Here is a 17,011-nt window from a genome sequence, read left to right as displayed (position 1 = left end):
TTTCTACATGGCCAAGACTCTATACTTTATGATTGTTTAAAATTGCTATAAGCAAGCAACTTGATGAACTTTTGCCCTTCTGTCATTCCTGTTTTGCCAGATTGCAGCAAACTTGATAAAAAGTTATTATCAGCAGCTATTGTGTAGAACTTCTTAGGATAGTTCTACCAGTCTGTGCTGTAAAATCCCTGTATGCATGAACCATGCGGAGTAAACACATCATTAGGTTTTCTTTCTCTTGCTTTCCTAATGAGGGAAGAAATGCTACACAGCTGGAGAAGCCAGGGACTCCTTTCTGAATCTGATTTATTTACATAACATATGCTTAGTTTGACACTTTGTTCAGAAGAAGCAGTTTTTTAGTTAAATATTATACAGTACTTCAAAGAACATTTTAGCTACACTATAACTATTCAGCTTTTCTGTATGCAAAAGCTGTTCTTTGCTTTTAAAAACATTCCTGTTCTAGTTCTTTATATTATTGCTTTCAGTATTAAGGAGAATTAAGCTGAATACGTTTAGAACCTCTTTTCAGAAATGAATTTTAGTTTCAGAAGCTGCTGCACAGTGCCAGTAGTTTAAGATGTCTGCACAAATCAAGGGCAAATCATTCTGCTCTTAATCTAGTTGGTAAGAAAGTAAATAGTGATTTGGAGCCAGATGATACACTATTGTGGTGTCATGTGAAGAACCTAACACTTTGAAGCTAGGTAAATCTAGGTTTAAATCCCACTATGTGCTTGCTAATAATTTTTCTTTGGCAGAGTTAAAAACTACTTAGTTTCTTCAACTACATGCTGGTGATACAACTCCTTCTTAGGGTTTGATTTCAATAACTGAAATATGTATAGTACCTGACATATAGTAAAAAAAACTACTCTTTAAATGTTTCCTTTCCCTGTAAGCTTGTCCCCTACCCCTCAAAAACAAATAACTTCCTTTATCATTCAAATGTAATTTGGTGTTTGTTGGTTTTTTAATGCTAAGTATGTCTAATGAAGGTTTGAGGATAGTTGAGGTGGCAGGATTAACCTACCCATCAGTGATTGCTTGTGATAATCTTTAGCACAAGTTGTAGACTGTGGGAAGACTAGGTTGCCATGTAGTTTACACAAGCCAATAGATTAGATTGAAAGTATATGGAACCAGAAACACTGTGACTGAATAAGGCACTTTCCAATTTAATATTTATGGAGTACTTCCTTTAAGTGGGTAAGACATTCAACTAAGAGATACACTCTTTTTGCCCTTCTGCCTTTTCTCTTCTTTCTGGACTATAACACAGCCATGATGGCTGAGACTTAAGTAACAGTCTTGGGCCTTAGTGTGGTGTGGAAAGATAGAAAGTACCTAGGTCCTTAATGATATAGCTGCATATATTGGTTCCAATCACCTACTCCTGAGTTTCTTTTACATGAGTGAAAAATAACAATGGTTGGAGCATATAAGGATTTATTTCTGGTGTCTGTTACTAGCAGCTGAACCTAACCCTAAGAGTCAGATAGCAGTCTGGGTGCAGGCATCTGACTCCCTGTAATCCCACATCTACTTATGAATGACTAAATATATCTTAATAAAATAGTACACCAACACTAAAACATGAAAAAGGGGAGGTGTTCAGATCCTGAAATACAGAAATGTCAAGATATTTCTATCAGAAATAATATAGGTATTCCTACTATAAAAACTAGAACTCTCTGAAGAAGGGTTGTGTCTTTGGCGAGAAGTATACATGATGAAACTGGGGTATCTTGTAAGACAAGAAAGCTATCAGAAATTACTTGGGTTGTGTCACAAGGACTTGGAAGCCAACTTGAAAAGATTTGCACCAGCTACATAAAGGTGGGATAATTTGAGCATCAAAAAGTTGTAGCTTTGGGGCGCCTGGGTGGCTCAGTGGGTTAAGCCGCTGCCTTCGGCTCAGGTCATGATCTCAGGGTCCTGGGATCGAGTCCCACATCGGGATCTCTGCTCAGCAGGGGGCCTGCTTCCCTCTCTCTCTCTCTCTGCCTGCCTCTCTGTCTACTTGTGATCTCTCTCTGTCAAATAAATAAATAAAATCTTTTAAAAAAAAAAAAAAGTTGTAGCTTTTAGGGCCTCTGGGTGCTTCAGTCAGTTAAGCGTCTGCCTACGGCTTAGGTCATGATCTCACAGTCCTGGGACCAAGCCCCTGCTACTCCCTCTCTCTCTACCCTTCCCACTCTACTTGAGCTCTGTCTTTTGCTTTCTCTTTCTCAAATAAATAAAATCCTTTTAAAAATTAACTTTGTAACTGTAATGGATTGAAGCACATTAAATATATTTAATAATCATGAGTTCATTCATATATTACTTTAAAAAATCATTTATTTTTGGAGCTTATTAGGGAGCAAATTCTCTGTTTTCACTTGGTAAATAAAAGGAAAGATTCAGGCATTAATTCTGACCATACAGACTGTATACCCGTACAGACTGTATACCTCAGGATTACCAAATCATTGGTAAAGAAGGGCAAGATTTTCTTTACAGAAGTATGTCAGCTAATATATTAAGAAGGACTGGTAGGATATTACCATTTTGCAACCCTTAATGAAAAAGTCATTGCTGAAACTATTAGATGGCTGCTAACGGGGAACTTTATAATGGCTGGATCAAGATGACAACACATGAACATATAGATTAATCCTAACATAACAAAAAGACTATCAGACATTATATGCTTCCTGATGAAGGTTCACGCCTCTACTGTGAAGTATTCTTCCTGAAAAATCAAGCCCTACTTTTAGCAAGCTCTAAGTCTCACTGCTGGTTTACAGGACATATCTGGGAATTTCGGAATCTGAGATAAGATCCTACAGCCACTGAAAAAGAACACAGCACTTATTACAGGACAAAAGCATACCCTTGATACTAAAGATTACTTCAGTTACAAATTTTAGAAGCATTTTTTTTATTTTTGCAGACTAAAAAAACAAAACTGGAGTCTTTGAGTAAGACATAGAAAATGAGTCACAAGATAGACTAAGATGAAAGGGGGATGGCTAATGGGGAGCCATAAATTAAAAGGTATTGGATAAAATAAACTGTAGGTTAGATTCTAAAATACAGTATCCAAATATAAAACCATAGAATAGTAACTAAATATGCAGTATCCAAATTAAGTTGTGTGCTGGAAAAAAGTAGAAACTTGAGAATATTGACTCTGTGATATGGAAAACAAGGTTGAGAAGCTCTCCCAGAATGCAGAGAGAAAGGGGAAATGAGATGGACAAAGAAAACATGAAGAACAGTTGATAGACATAAAGGATAGAGTAAAAGAGATCTAACATAAAGATAATTGATATTCTGTAAGAGACCAAAACAAATTGAACAGGAGCAGTTGTTAAGCACACTATAGAAAAAAACATTTTCCAGAGCTAAAGGATTACTTGAGTCTGTAACTCAAATAGGCCTGTTGCCAAATACCAGGAGAATTTAATAAAAAGAAATTAACAACTAAACCTGTCCTGGTGAAACTTTGTACTTTCCCTTGTTAAAAATCATAATAATAATGATCAGGCATCCAGGCAAAGAGGAAAACAAACAAATATACAAAAGTTATTCATTCACAAGGGAACTTATGGCAGACTCCTAGCCTTGGATTGTGTTTATAATTAAACATGAGGAGACAATTAAGCATCATTTACAGAGTTCTATAGACAGTTTAGGCCCCCGGGTTCTTTATCCAGCCAAGTTAGCAGCCAAGAAGCAACACACCTTTTCAATTCTCAAAGCTTCAAAGTATAGCTACACTTATGAAAGAATTACTTCAAAACATACTCAGGCTGACTGAGAAATTCTTCAGTAAACAAGCAAAAGCCAGAATTTGGGATAATTTTGCATCTATGACTTACTGTTTCAAGTTTAGCGAGCTCTTGAATCACTGCTTTGTCAGTATTAGAAAGGAAGGACATTAACTGAAGTCATTCTCTGTGGAGTATGGATTAATTATTCTGCGAAAATCAATGTGCTAATAATCTTAATCTTCACAATTGCCTGAAATGGTTCTGAGTCTGGGCAGCACACCTATTTTATCATTTGCAAATAGTATCTACTAGTTAAATAAATTTAATGCATGTGGTATATTAAAGTGATTCTTAAGAGTGTGGTCCGGCAGCATAGATTTCTCACCTGGAACTGGTTAGACAGGCAGATTATTGGGCTCACCCAGATTCAGTCAGTCAGAAACCATGGAATTGGAACCTAGCAATCTGTGTTTGAACAAGCCTTCTGGATAATTCTGATGCCCAATAAAACTTAATAACTGCAGGTATAGTATATTGGTGCCCAAACCTAATTAATCCTCAGAATCACCCGTGAAGATCTTGAAATGTATTCCCAGCCCAGAGGCTGATATGCTGGGTTTGGAAATCACTGATAAATTAGAGCTTGATTCAAAAGACCTAGATTCTGTGCTTGGCTCCACCTTATCAATTTTGACAACTTACATAATATTGCTGAGTCTCAGTTTTCTCTTTTGTAAAATAGCACTCACTTGCCTGCCCATTTCATTGGATTGTTGGAGGAATTAAATGAAAATAAAACAAAAAGTACTTTGCAAAATAGATATGGAAATCCATAGCTGTAAGAATATCATCTTTGTTCTGCTTTAGTATATGTTCTTCTGTGCATCTCATCCAAGCACCTTTTCCCTTGCCTAACAACCTGCCACATTACTTTTTGAGTTGCAAATTCAGTGACTATATGTTAACACCTTTGCAATATAAATTTTTTCTTCAGTAGTTTCCCATACATTCAGATCTTGTCTCTGTGAGGTTGTAAGCGATTTGAGAAAAGGAATCATATGTAAACATTTTATATTTTCCTCAGTATCAGATCTTAGGCTAAATTATATACATAGTATTCCAAGTAAATATTTATTAATCTCTTCATTAGCTCATTGTCATAACTAGTACTGTAGGAATTATTAAAGTTTATCAAAACCTTTTTTACTTCATTAATTTAGTATTTTTATGCAAACAGACCTTATTTCCAGTAACAAGGAAAGGTGGTTGATCTGGTACCAGTCAACATCTGTACTTCACTTCAAATTATTTAAATAAATGTTCCTTTTAGTATGCTTTCTGTCTAGTTTGTGGTTGCTGTATTTTAGAAAATGCATTGTTTTGGTGTCCTATTGTGCGGCACCTAAACTTTTCCTACAAAAGTAATGTGTCGAGTGGAAGGCCTAGTCAGCTTAGAATATGAACTTTCAGATTGAAAAAGCTGTAAGTAAATGGAAACACATCGCATGTTTGTGGATTGAAAGAGTTGATACTGTTAAGGTATCATACTACTTAAAGTATTATCTACCGATTCAGTGTAGTCCCTGTCAAAATTTCCATGTGATTTTGTAGAAACAGAAAAACTGATTCTAAAATTCATATGGAATTTCCAGAGACCCCCATGTAGCCAAACTGTCTTTAAAAAAAGGGGGAAAACTGGAGAATTCACACTTCCTAATTTCAAAGCTTACTTCAGTAATCAAAATAGTGCGTTATTTGCATAAAAACAGACATATAGATCAATGGAGTAGGCAGCCCAGAAATAAACCCTTGCATATATGGTTAGATGATTTTGACAAGAGTGCCAAGATCATTCAATGGGGAAAGCAGAATCTTTTTCAACAAAAGGTGCTGAGAAAACTAGATATTCATGTGCAAAAGAATGAAGTTCTGGCCCCTACCTAACACCATATGTAAAAGTTAACTCCAAGATGGATCAAAGAGCTACACCTAAGGCCTAAACTATGAAATTCTCAGAAGAAAACAGAACAAAAGCTTCATGACATTGGATTTGGTAGTGATTTCTTTCTTTCTTTCTTTTAAAGATTTTATTTATTTATTTGACAGAGATCACAAGTAGGCAGAGAGGCAGGCAGAGAGGGGAAGCAGGCTCCCTGCCGAGCAGAGAGCCCCATGGGGGACTCGATCCCAGGACCCTGAGATCATGACCTGAGCTGAAAGCAGAGGCTTAACCCATTGAGCTACTCAGGTGCCCCTGGTAGTGATTTCTTGAATATGACACTAAAAGCACAGGCAACAAAAGAAAAAATTAACAAATTGGACCTCATAAAAATTAAATTCTGTGCACCAAAGACAGTATCAGCAGAGTAAAAAAGGTAGCCCACAAAATGGGATAAAGTATTTGCAAATCACATGCTTGATCAGAGATTAATATCAGAATATATAGAGAACTAAAACTCAACAACAACAAAAAACCCAATTCATAAATGAGCAAAGGACTTGAAAAGACTTTTCTCCAAAGATGTACATAGTTGGCCAATAAGCACTTGGAAAGATGTTCAACATCACTAATAATTAAGGAAATGCATTTCAAGACTACATTGAGATACTACCTCATACACTTTAGGATGGGTACTATTTAAAACCAAAACAAACAGAAAATAAGTTGGCAAGGATGTGAAGAAACTGGAACTGTGTACACTGTTGGTGGGAATGTAATGTTATACCAACTATGGAAAACAGTATGATGGTTCATTAAAAACTTAGAAATGGAATTTCCATATGATCCAGTAATTCTGCTTCTAGATATATATCCAAAATAATTGAAAACAGCATCTTCAAAAAGATCTTTGTACACCCATGCCCATAGCAGCGTTATACACAGAAGCCAAGAAGTACAAGTAACCCAAGTGTCCATAAACTGGTGAATGGATAAGTAAAGTGTGGTGTGTGCATATCATAAAATATTAATTAGCCTTGAAAAGAAAGGAAATTCTAACATATACTATACCATGGATGAAACTTGAGGTCATTATGCTAGGTGAAATAGACCAGCCACAAAAAAAAGACATATACTATATGATTCCACTTCTGTAATTACTTACAGTAACCAAAATCATAGACACAGAAAATAGGATGGTGGTTGCCCCGGGGCTAGTGGAGAGCTAGAGATAGAGAGTTACTGTTTAATGGGCATAGATGGAGTTAACAGTTTTACAAGAGGAAGAGTTATAGAAATGAATGCTGGTGATGGTAGCACAATATTATGAATATATTTAATACCACTTAACTGTACACTGAAAAATGGTTAAGATGGTAAATTTTATGTTACATGTATTTTAACTCAATAAAAAAAAATTTGGAAAAAGAATGTGAGCTTCTACACTCTGGGCTAATAGAAAATGCCAGGTGGTCTCAGGTCTTGCAAATACAGCACAGTACCACAAGTTTATTTTCTTCCAACTCCTGAGTTCTGTTTTTAGTTTTTATTTATATGATTAATGTATTCTTCATTAGATGGTTCTTCATCTTTGTGTTAAAGTTTTTCATTTTTATTGTTTGTTTTTTCCTTTTCAGACAATAGATACGTTTATAAGAGAATAGCAGAGAAAGCAGAAGTATTGGTTTAACTTGCTTCAAAGCATATTTGTGTTGAGTAACTGAGCAGATAAATTTGAACTTTGATGTCATAGGTAATTTTCATTCTGAAGGTAATTACAGACAGTCTGTATGGAAGACTAAGTAAGGAAAATAAAGTTAAAGCATTTATATAACAGAAATTTACTCTTCTTTTCGTCCTTTTTCTTTTTTTTGGTTTGGTGGCAGTTGTTATTGCTAATAAAAAGATAGTCGTGGAATAAAAAATTTTTTACTTTTAAGATTCTACTTTTTTTTTAAGATTCTACTTTTAAGATTCTACTTAAGATTCTTTTTTTATACTCTCATTTCTTATATTAATTCTAGTTATTTTCCTTATATACTGCCACATTGGTGTTTTTAGGACACCAATACATTATAAAGCCTCAAATTAACATGGACTAATGAAACTGTTATTAAGTTCCATTTTTATCTCTAGAGAAAGGTTTTGCTTGGATAAGTTATCCCACAATAATTATTAGCAGAAATGAGGGATTGTAATGCATTTGTAAGCTGTTGCTGGATTTGTGGGGCCCCGGAGATCCTATTTGCAAGGGCTTAATTATTCGAATACATGTGGAGAGCAGGTATCTTTATTGGATGATATATATACATGTATATTCATAATTATGATTCATTTCTATTCTTTTCTAATATTAATGTCAAATAATTATATTGAAGAAAATTTTAAAATTCCAGTACCTTCATTCAGAAATATCAGTAAATTTTTAGAATAAATAGGTAACTTTTCCTAAAATTGTGTTTTTAGGAAATATTATTTCCTAAATAGTATTTCCTAATACTGTGTATCTATGTGGACTGTTGATTCATGATCAAAATCAACTGTGTCTAAAATAAGACAGTTGATGGTGGGTCCAATTCACAATTTGGTAACCTGTTACAAATCAGAATATCTTCTGGGGAAGGATAGTATTCAGCTTCTGAAATATAATATGTAATTGGTCAAAGATACTTTATGGCACATCAGAGCACAGTGTTTGGAGTCAAACAAATGAGTTAAAATTTCAAGTGAACATCATGTACCTTAGGTTAAATTACTTAATGTTACAAAGCCTATTTGTTTCATCATCTGTAATATACAAAGAAACACAATTTTTAACCACATTTAAGTTCTCACCTGTCTTGGCTTTGTCCCTGTCTATAGTGACTCTCTTGTGGGCTATTATATCCTAGTCCCTTCGTCTGTAAAATGTGAATCATGTGATACAGGCGTACCTCATTTTACTGTGTTTCATTTTATTGCCCTTCATTTATATTGCAGTTTGTTTGTTTAAATGAAAGTTTGTGGTAACTCTGTGTTGAGGAAGTCTATGGGTGCCACTTTGCCAATAGCATTTGCTTACTTCTTGTGTCTGGGTTACATTTTGGTAACTCTCACAATATCTTAAATTATTTTAGTTTATTATGGTGATCTGTGATCAGTGATCTTTGATGTTATTATTGTAATTGTTTTGGGGCTCCATGTACCATGTCCATATAACACAGCAAACTTAATTGATAAGTGTTGTGTATGTTCTGACTGCTCCACGAACTGGCCATTCCTTCTTCCCCTCCTTGGGTCTCCCTATTCCCTAAAACAACAATATCAAAATTAGGTCAATTAAAACCCTGCAATGTCTAAGTTTTCAAGTGAAAGTAACAGTCTTATGTCTCTCATTTTAAAAGCTAGAAGTTAAGCTCAATAAGGAATACATGTTGAAGCAGAGACAGGCCAAAACCTAGACCTCTTGTGCCAAACAAGTCAGCCAAGCTGTGAATGCAAAGGAAAAGTTCTTGAAGAAAGTTAAAAGTGCTACTCAGTGAACATACAAGTGATAAGAAGTAATATAGCCTTATTGCTGATATGGAGAAAGTTTTAGTGGTCTGGATTAAAGATCAAACCAGCTACAACATTTCCTTAAGCCACAGCTTAATCCAGAGCAAGGCCTAACTCTCTGCAGTTCTACATAGGCTGAGAGATGATGACACTGCAAAAGAGAAGTTTGAAGCTAGGAAAGGTTGGTTCACGATATGTAAGGAAAGAAGCTGTATCCGTAACATAAAAGTGCTAGGTCAAGCAGCAAGTCTTGATACGGAAGCTGCAGCAAGTTACCCAGATCTAGCTAAGATAATTAATGAAAGTGGTTATACTAGATAACAGGTTTTCAATATTGATGAAACAGCCTTATACGAAGAAGATGCCATCTCAGACTTTCATAGCTAGAGAGAAGTCAGTGCCTGACCTTGAAACTTCAAAGGAAAGGCTGGCTGACTGCTTAGGAGCTAATGCAGCTGGTGACTTAAAGTTAAAGCCAATAGTCATTTACCATTATGAAAATCCTTGGGGCCTTAAGAATTAGCTAAATGTACTCTGCCTGTGCTCTGTAAATGGAACAACAAAGCTTCGATCACAGCACATCTGTTTACAACACAATTTACTGAATTTTATTTTTAAGCCCACTGTTGAGACCTACTGTTTGGGGGGGGAAAAAAAAGATTCCTTTCAAAATATTACTGTTCACTGAGAATGCACCTGGTCACCCAGAAACTCTGATGGAGATGTATAATGAGGTTAATGTTTTTATGGCTGCAAACACAACTGTTCTATAGCCCATGGATCAAGAGGATTTCAACTTCCTGGTCTTATTATTTTAAGAAATACGTTTCAGAGTCTCCTGGATGGCTCAGTTAGTTAAGTGTCTGACTCTTGGCTTAAGTGTTGACTTTTGGCTTAGGTCATTATCTCAGAGTCCAGAGATAGAGCCCTGAGTTGGGCTCCATGCTGGGCACTGAGCCTGCTTATAATTCTCTCTTCCCCTCTCTCTGCCCCTGCCCTGCTTCTTATGCCCACGATCTCTCTCTCTCTCTCTCTCTCTTTAAAAAAAAAAAAAAAAAAAGTCAAATACATTTCATAAAGCTATAGCTGCCATAGGTAGTGATTCCTCTGATAGATATGGGCAAAGTAAATTGAAAACCTTCTGGAAAGAATTTAGCTTTCTAAATGGGATTAAAAGCACTCATGATTCATGGGGAAGGTCAAAACACCAACATTAACAGGAGTTTGAAAGAAATGTTTTCCATCCCTCATGGAGGACTTTGAGAGGTTCAAGACTCAAGTGAAGGAAGTAACTGCAGATGTGGCAGAAATAGCAAGAGAACTGGAGTTAGAAGTGGAGCCTGTAGATGGGACTGAATTGTGACAATTTCATGATAAAACTGTAACAGATGAGGAGTTGCTTCTTATGGATAAGCAAAAAGGTGGTTTCTTAAATGGAATCTACTCTGGTGAAGATTGTTGAAATGACAACAAAGGATTTAGAATATAACATAAAGTTAGTTGGTAGAGCAACAGCAGGGTTTGAGAGGATTGGCTCCAGTTTTGAAAGGAGTTCTGTGGGGCAGTGCTATCAAAAACATCACATGCTGCAGAGAAATCATTTGTGAAAGGGAGAGTCAATTGATGTGAACTTCACTGTTGTCTTATTTTAAGAAATTGTCACAGTCACCCCAGCCTTCAGCACCCACCACCCTGACCAGTCAGCAGCCATCAACATCAAGGCAAGACCCTCTACCAGCAAAGATTATGACTCATTGAAAGCTTATATGATGGCTAGCTGATGGTTAGCATTTTTTAGCAATAAAGTGTCTTAAAATTGAGGTATGTACGTGGTTTTTTAGACATTAATGCTGTTGTATACTTAACAGACTACATTGTAGTCTACTAAGCATATTAGTCTATTAACAGTGTACTCAAACTCACATGCACTGGGAAACTAAAAAATTATTTTACTTGTTGTATTGTGATATTTGGTTTATTACAGTGTTCTGGAACCTAACCTGTAGTATCTCCGACGTATGCCTGTGTACTCTATATCCCCTACTCAATTTCTTCAGGGTGTTTGCCTAGAAATATAACCTTATTTGAAGCATTGTGAGCCAGTTGTAGCATAGATTATTTTAACCTTACTATTTGGAAAAAAAAAAAAAAATTGGGATAGCAAAGTTACCTTCTCATCTTGTCCTTCATAATGAGAATACTATTTGTTTTACATTCCTGGAAGAGTCCTGACCACCAAAAATAGTAGGCATTTCTCTATTATGTCAGAGCTATCACAGAGTACTCAACCATTTGACTGTGTAATTTAAGTCTTGGTCTATCAAGCAGTAAACAGATGGAACATTTCTAACAGCAGTAATTAAATTGTAAATCTGTTTTAACGAGTTGGCTAATATACAGCATCACAGTCCATATTCTGTTGTCTCAGTTATGTTCATTTTTATTTGGATTATGACTTCAGTGTACCCAAATACGGGAAGGAAAACAAAGCTATTATTTGTTAAAATTGCATACTTGGGGTGCCTGGGCGGCTCGGTCGGTTAAGTGTCTCACTCTGATTTCAGATCAGGTCGTGATCTCAGAGTCGTGGGATCCCGCCCCAACGTCACTCAGCAGGGAGTCTGCTTGCCCCTCTCCCTCTGTCCCTCACCCCAGTTTTATCTCCTCTCAAATGAATAAATAAAATCCTTAAATAAAATAAAATTGCATACTTACAGTACTCATTCATTCAACAAATCTTTATTGAATGCCTACTATGAACCAGATACATTTCTAGGCACTGGGGATCCAGCAGTGACCAGGAGAAGCAAAATTCCAGTCCTCACGGAGCTTAGATTCTAGTGGATTGGAGACAGATAAGCTAAATATGTATAATACCAAGTGTGGTAAATGCTATGAAGAAGTATAAAGCTGAGTAAAAACCAGAGAGGATGTTGGGGTGAGACATACTGTTTTAGATAGAATGGTCAGGGAAGTAAGGCCTCTCTGATAAATTAATACTTAAGCAGTGACCTGAAGAAGTAAGGGAGCAAGCCAAGTGGATATCTGGGGAAACAGTGCTAGGCAGAGGGCATGGCAAGTGCAGATACCTGATTTGGGAGCATGCTTAGTTGTCAGTGTGTATTCATTCCACCTTGAGGCTTTCCTTAACACCTTACAAAATTAAGGGAGAGTTCCTTCTCTGTGTATCATAGCATGTTGTATGTAACTTTTTTACAATTCTTGTCTCATCATTATTGTTTTTATGTGCATATTTCCCAATAATCTGGCCTTTCGGGACAGGAATAGGTGCCGAATAGATGCTGATTGAACGAGTCAGTCAGTTTGAGTAAATATTGCACAACTACTTTTCTGTTTACTTGGTACCAAAGCATTATAAGAAATACAAATTGTCAGATACATAAGTAAATAAGAGAAAATAATGATCAAGTAAGCCATGGTCTACGTTAATCAGCAGAAAGAAGTTTCTTTCAATGAAATCTTTTATGAATTTATTTAAATGTTCTTAACTGCAATATGATCTTCATAGTTTAAAAACTCAGGGTGATATCCATGATTTAATGTTTTGAATGACTTGGTTACTTGAAATATTCAGTTAAGTGAATTTGAGAAGTAAAAGTATCTATGCCACAGGAGTTTTTTGAATTGCAAATCATTTTAGAAGAGGACAGTTTGCTTTCCCAAAGGATAACTAAGTTATATTTTGCTTTCCCTCATTTTTAACCATTTCTGCAAAGAAATTATTCCACAGTTTCTTTATGATACTTACTGAATGTTATTTTCTGTTTTAGATCTCTAAAGATACTAAAATCAATTTTTATTGGATTATGTTTCTAATGAAGTAAATCTTTAGGGTCTACAGTACATGAGGTTTCAAGGTTTTTGAATTTACTGATTTTTTTAAACCTTTTTTTTTTTTAACTTGAAAGGTTAATCTGGTTTATAGATGTGGCAAAAGCTTTAAAGTAAGTAGGAAGCTTATCACCACTCAGCAGAAAACCCTGGTTTGGTCTGTTACAGGTCCTGTTGTTACTGTACTAGCAAAATGTCAGTACAGTCTACTTTCTGAAATTTTAAAGTTTCTGGTTAGTTTTCTATAATTTGAGCAACACTATAATAAAATTATCATGTTTACCTTTAAATAAACCTACTTGGTAGTTAATAGTGATGTTAATACTCAGAGTTTTCTTTTTTTTCCATCCTTGTTTCTCCTATATTTTGAAAACTAAATATCTGTAGACATTTTAAACTTAAAATTTACCTTTCCTCTAATATTTTAACAAAGGTGACTTTGACCTAATTTTCTATTTTAATGATTTTTAAAACCCAGTAAATATGGGAAATGTGTGTGTTGTTTTATTAAAGTGAGATCATTCTAGTGTGTTTGTGCCTCTTTTTTTCAATTAACAATCTCTCTACATCCTTCCGTCTTCAAGTCCACAGTCACATTTCCCAGTGGAGGACCACGTCTCACATCTGGTTGTCCTATGCCCTAATAAGTCTCTTTGGGAAAAAAAATCTGACCTAGTCCCCTTCTTCTTTTCATACCACTGACTTATTGAGGGGACAGGGCCAGCTCTCCTGCAGGATGTCTTGCCTTCTAGATGTGTCGGGTTGATGGGTACCTAGGTGACTCAGTTAAGTGGCCATCTCTTGGTTTTGGCTCAGGTCATGATCTCAAGGTCCTGGGATGGAGCTCTGCATCCAGCTCTGTGATCAGCGGGAGTCTGCTTGAGGATTCTCTATCCCTTTCCTTCTGTCCCTCCCCCAACTCACATGCACATTTGCTCATTCATTCTCTTTCTCAAATAAATAAATAAATATATCTTGAAAATAAAAAGATGTGTCTGGATGCGTCTGCATTTAACTTGTTCCTCTATCTCTTGTATTTCCTATTAATTAAAAGACAAATTGTAAGACCTCAGGGATCCATATTAAACATTTTTCACTGGGATATATGATAGGTTATTTATTTTTTATTTTAACTCATCAAAAAACACAGTATCTGGATGAGTCACCATTAATGAGACTGAATTTGAGCACTGAATTAGGGTAATGAATCTGATCCCTTCGTTGTAGAGTTTCAGCTTTTTAATCTTGCTACTAGAAAATAATGTATTTGGTGTTACTTTGCACAGTATGAATCTCTAGGTCCCTATCAAACATATACCTGAATATAATACTTGTCAAATTAGTAAATTTCATGAGGAATCACATAATGCTAATTTTCTGATATTTTTACCATTTTTCTTTTACATCATTAGCCACCCTTCTTCTGTAATAGGAATTATTTATCATCTGGAGCTATTGGTTTGTTCTCTTAAAAAGTCCAGATAGATAAATAAATAATTTCACTTAGTTACCAATTTTAACCATCTCAGTCAGAAGATGATATAAGGTTGGTTTTTGTTTTGTTTTGTTTGATTTGTTTTTCTGGTTCTCTTTTTTTTTGAGTATCATTGTAGACTCATGGATTTTTATTGTTTTAGTGTATTTCAGTCAACATCAGTCATAATTCTTACAACTTTGACTTAGGGGGAAAAGGATCTGTCAGGCTGATTCTTGTATCTTTTTGCTGTGATACCTATGTTTTTAATTATGGAAATACTCAAAGTATAGAGAATAACATAGTGAACCTTCAACATATCTTTCAGCTTCAGTAATTACCAGTGTTTCCAATCTCATTTTCTATATATCCTGCTGCTTTTTTGATCCCGTGGATTATGATCTCATTGATGTTTGAAAGTTTTCTTTATTTTCTGGCATAACAAGGCCCTAGACTTTAGAGAAATCATCCATTTCTCTAAGAAGCCATCATTTCTTTTTGTAAGCTTTTCATTTTCATTTTTGAAATGAAAGCTTTTCATTTTCATTTTTCTTTACTTTCCCATCATGTGTCTCATTATAATGGTAGTATAGTTCCATAAGCAGGTTTGTTCTCATTTGAGTCATGGAGGAAGGGCACCTCTCAGAATGGGACAAAAATCTTTATATTTCTAATTCAATTGATGTAAATGTTAGGTATAGCTAACAAATGATTCAAATGTTAACACATAAGTGTTTTTAAGGAATGCTTAAAGAAGGATTGCTTTTTTTTAAATACCATTTAGTGTTACTGGTTTGTCTGTACTGCAATATAAGGAAATCCTTTATAAATGTATGACTTCTGAAGGTTTCCTTGTACCACGCTTTGGTTTTTTAGCATTCAAAACATTTGCTCATAGTCATAATGCAGATGATAAAAGTGTTACTGGATTCTGGCTCTTAAATCTGTGTAAGATTTCCCAGATGGATCAAACCCTGTCTTTGCCTTTTCCCCTCCTGATGCCCTACTGAAATAAAATGTATAGAAATAAGAAACGAAGAAACCATTAACAGTAAGGAGGAAGACTACGAAAGAGTGATAACTGAACAGATTTCTGGATCTCTATTCAAGTACTAGAAGGTACAACTCTACCCTCTCATCTCCCTATACCATTCTCATCCCTGCACTTGGACTATTGATAACAGGCATGAACCCCAAGCAAAACATGAAGCAGAGGGGCCCCTGGGTGGCTCAGTGGATTAAAGCCTCTGCCTTCCAGCTCAGGTCATGATCTCAGAGTCCTGGGATCGAGCCCCACATCAGGCTCTCTGCTCAGCAGGGAGCCTGCTTCCTCCTCTCTCTCTGCCTGCCTCTCTGCCTACTTGTAATCTCTGTCTGTCAAATAAATAAATACAATCTTTAAAAAAAAAAAATCAAGCAGAGTTCTTTAGAGAAGCTGGGCAAAGCTAAGGCTTCTAGAGTACAAGTTATGTCTCCAGAACAAAAGAAAAACTCCATCATTTTGGCATTTAGAGGGCCTGCTGGCTCCCTACCCATGCACCCTAAAGGAATACTGCCAGTCAGCCTATACCTACCCCACATAGAGTCCTCAGCAGACAGTCTAGCCAAAAATCAGACCATCTGCACGATGGTAGAGGAATCTGTGTTGGCTAATGGGTCATTCAGATGTAAATACAAATGAGCAACCAAGATCACCAGGGATGTGAGGAAAACTGATGGCATGAAAGAGAGACTAAGATAATCAGAAAAATTGCTCCTGGAGAAAATAGAGCTAATCAGAGAGAACTTAACAAGAAGTGAACTCTAAGGGCTGCAGGAAGATACTATACTCATTAAACAAGAATAAGAGAACACAAGTTTTCAGATGAGTAGGGCACAGCAAGTGCTGAAATAGTGAATCAAATATAATGTACTTCTTTCTGGGAAGCTGAATTCCAAGGACAAAGATCCAGAGGAAAACCATGTACAAAGTGACAAGTATCAGACTGAAATCAAGTAATCAGTAATTCTCTTAATGCTTTAAGACAATAAAACATTACCTACAACTTGTCAAAAGAAAATAATGTATAACCGGGGATTCTGTATCTTGCCAAACTGTTAATCAAAGGTAAGAGCAGACTGAAGGTTTTTTTAGACATACAAGAACTCAAAGATACCTTCTCTTGGAATTAAAAGAAATGAGTGAGGGATGCCTGGCTGGGTCAGTCTGTAGAGCCTGCAACTCTTGATCTTGGAGGTCATGAGTTCAAGCCCCACATTGGGTGTAAGCTTACGATAGAGAATTACACTTTTACCATCAGCTTTCTTTAAAAAATAGAAAATTATTGTGTAAATATTTCACTCAACATTTTCATTTGGGGGGTTGATTTTTTTTTTTTTTAACTCACTGCTGACAAAAGGGTTTATTGAGGGGGAAAAAAAGGATGAAGAATTAGAAACAGTAAAGTA

At 35.8% G+C, this 17,011-nt stretch overlaps 1 protein-coding gene across 3 annotated transcripts in view; it reads left to right on the top strand.

Moving 5' to 3' along the window:
• GLCE (glucuronic acid epimerase) overlaps positions 1-17,011 on the top strand; it is a 116,320-nt gene that overhangs the window by 84,597 nt on the left and 14,712 nt on the right. Inside the window, exon 1 of one of the 3 annotated variants that reach the window (XM_032864592.1) lies at positions 15,663-15,682. The exons of the other annotated variants lie outside the window; for them this stretch is intronic. The gene's annotated coding sequence lies outside the window, so the exon portion shown is untranslated. Of the gene's footprint in view, positions 1-15,662; positions 15,683-17,011 lie in introns of those variants that run through there. 3 annotated transcript variants of the gene reach the window in all.

Source organism: Lontra canadensis, unplaced genomic scaffold (assembly GCF_010015895.1).
Source record: "Lontra canadensis isolate GAN:19392208 unplaced genomic scaffold, GSC_riverotter_1.0 scaffold28, whole genome shotgun sequence".
Taxonomy (NCBI): Eukaryota; Metazoa; Chordata; class Mammalia; order Carnivora; family Mustelidae; genus Lontra; species Lontra canadensis.
Note: the sequence above shows the minus strand (reverse complement) of the source record. Positions and strands in the feature narration are given on the sequence as shown.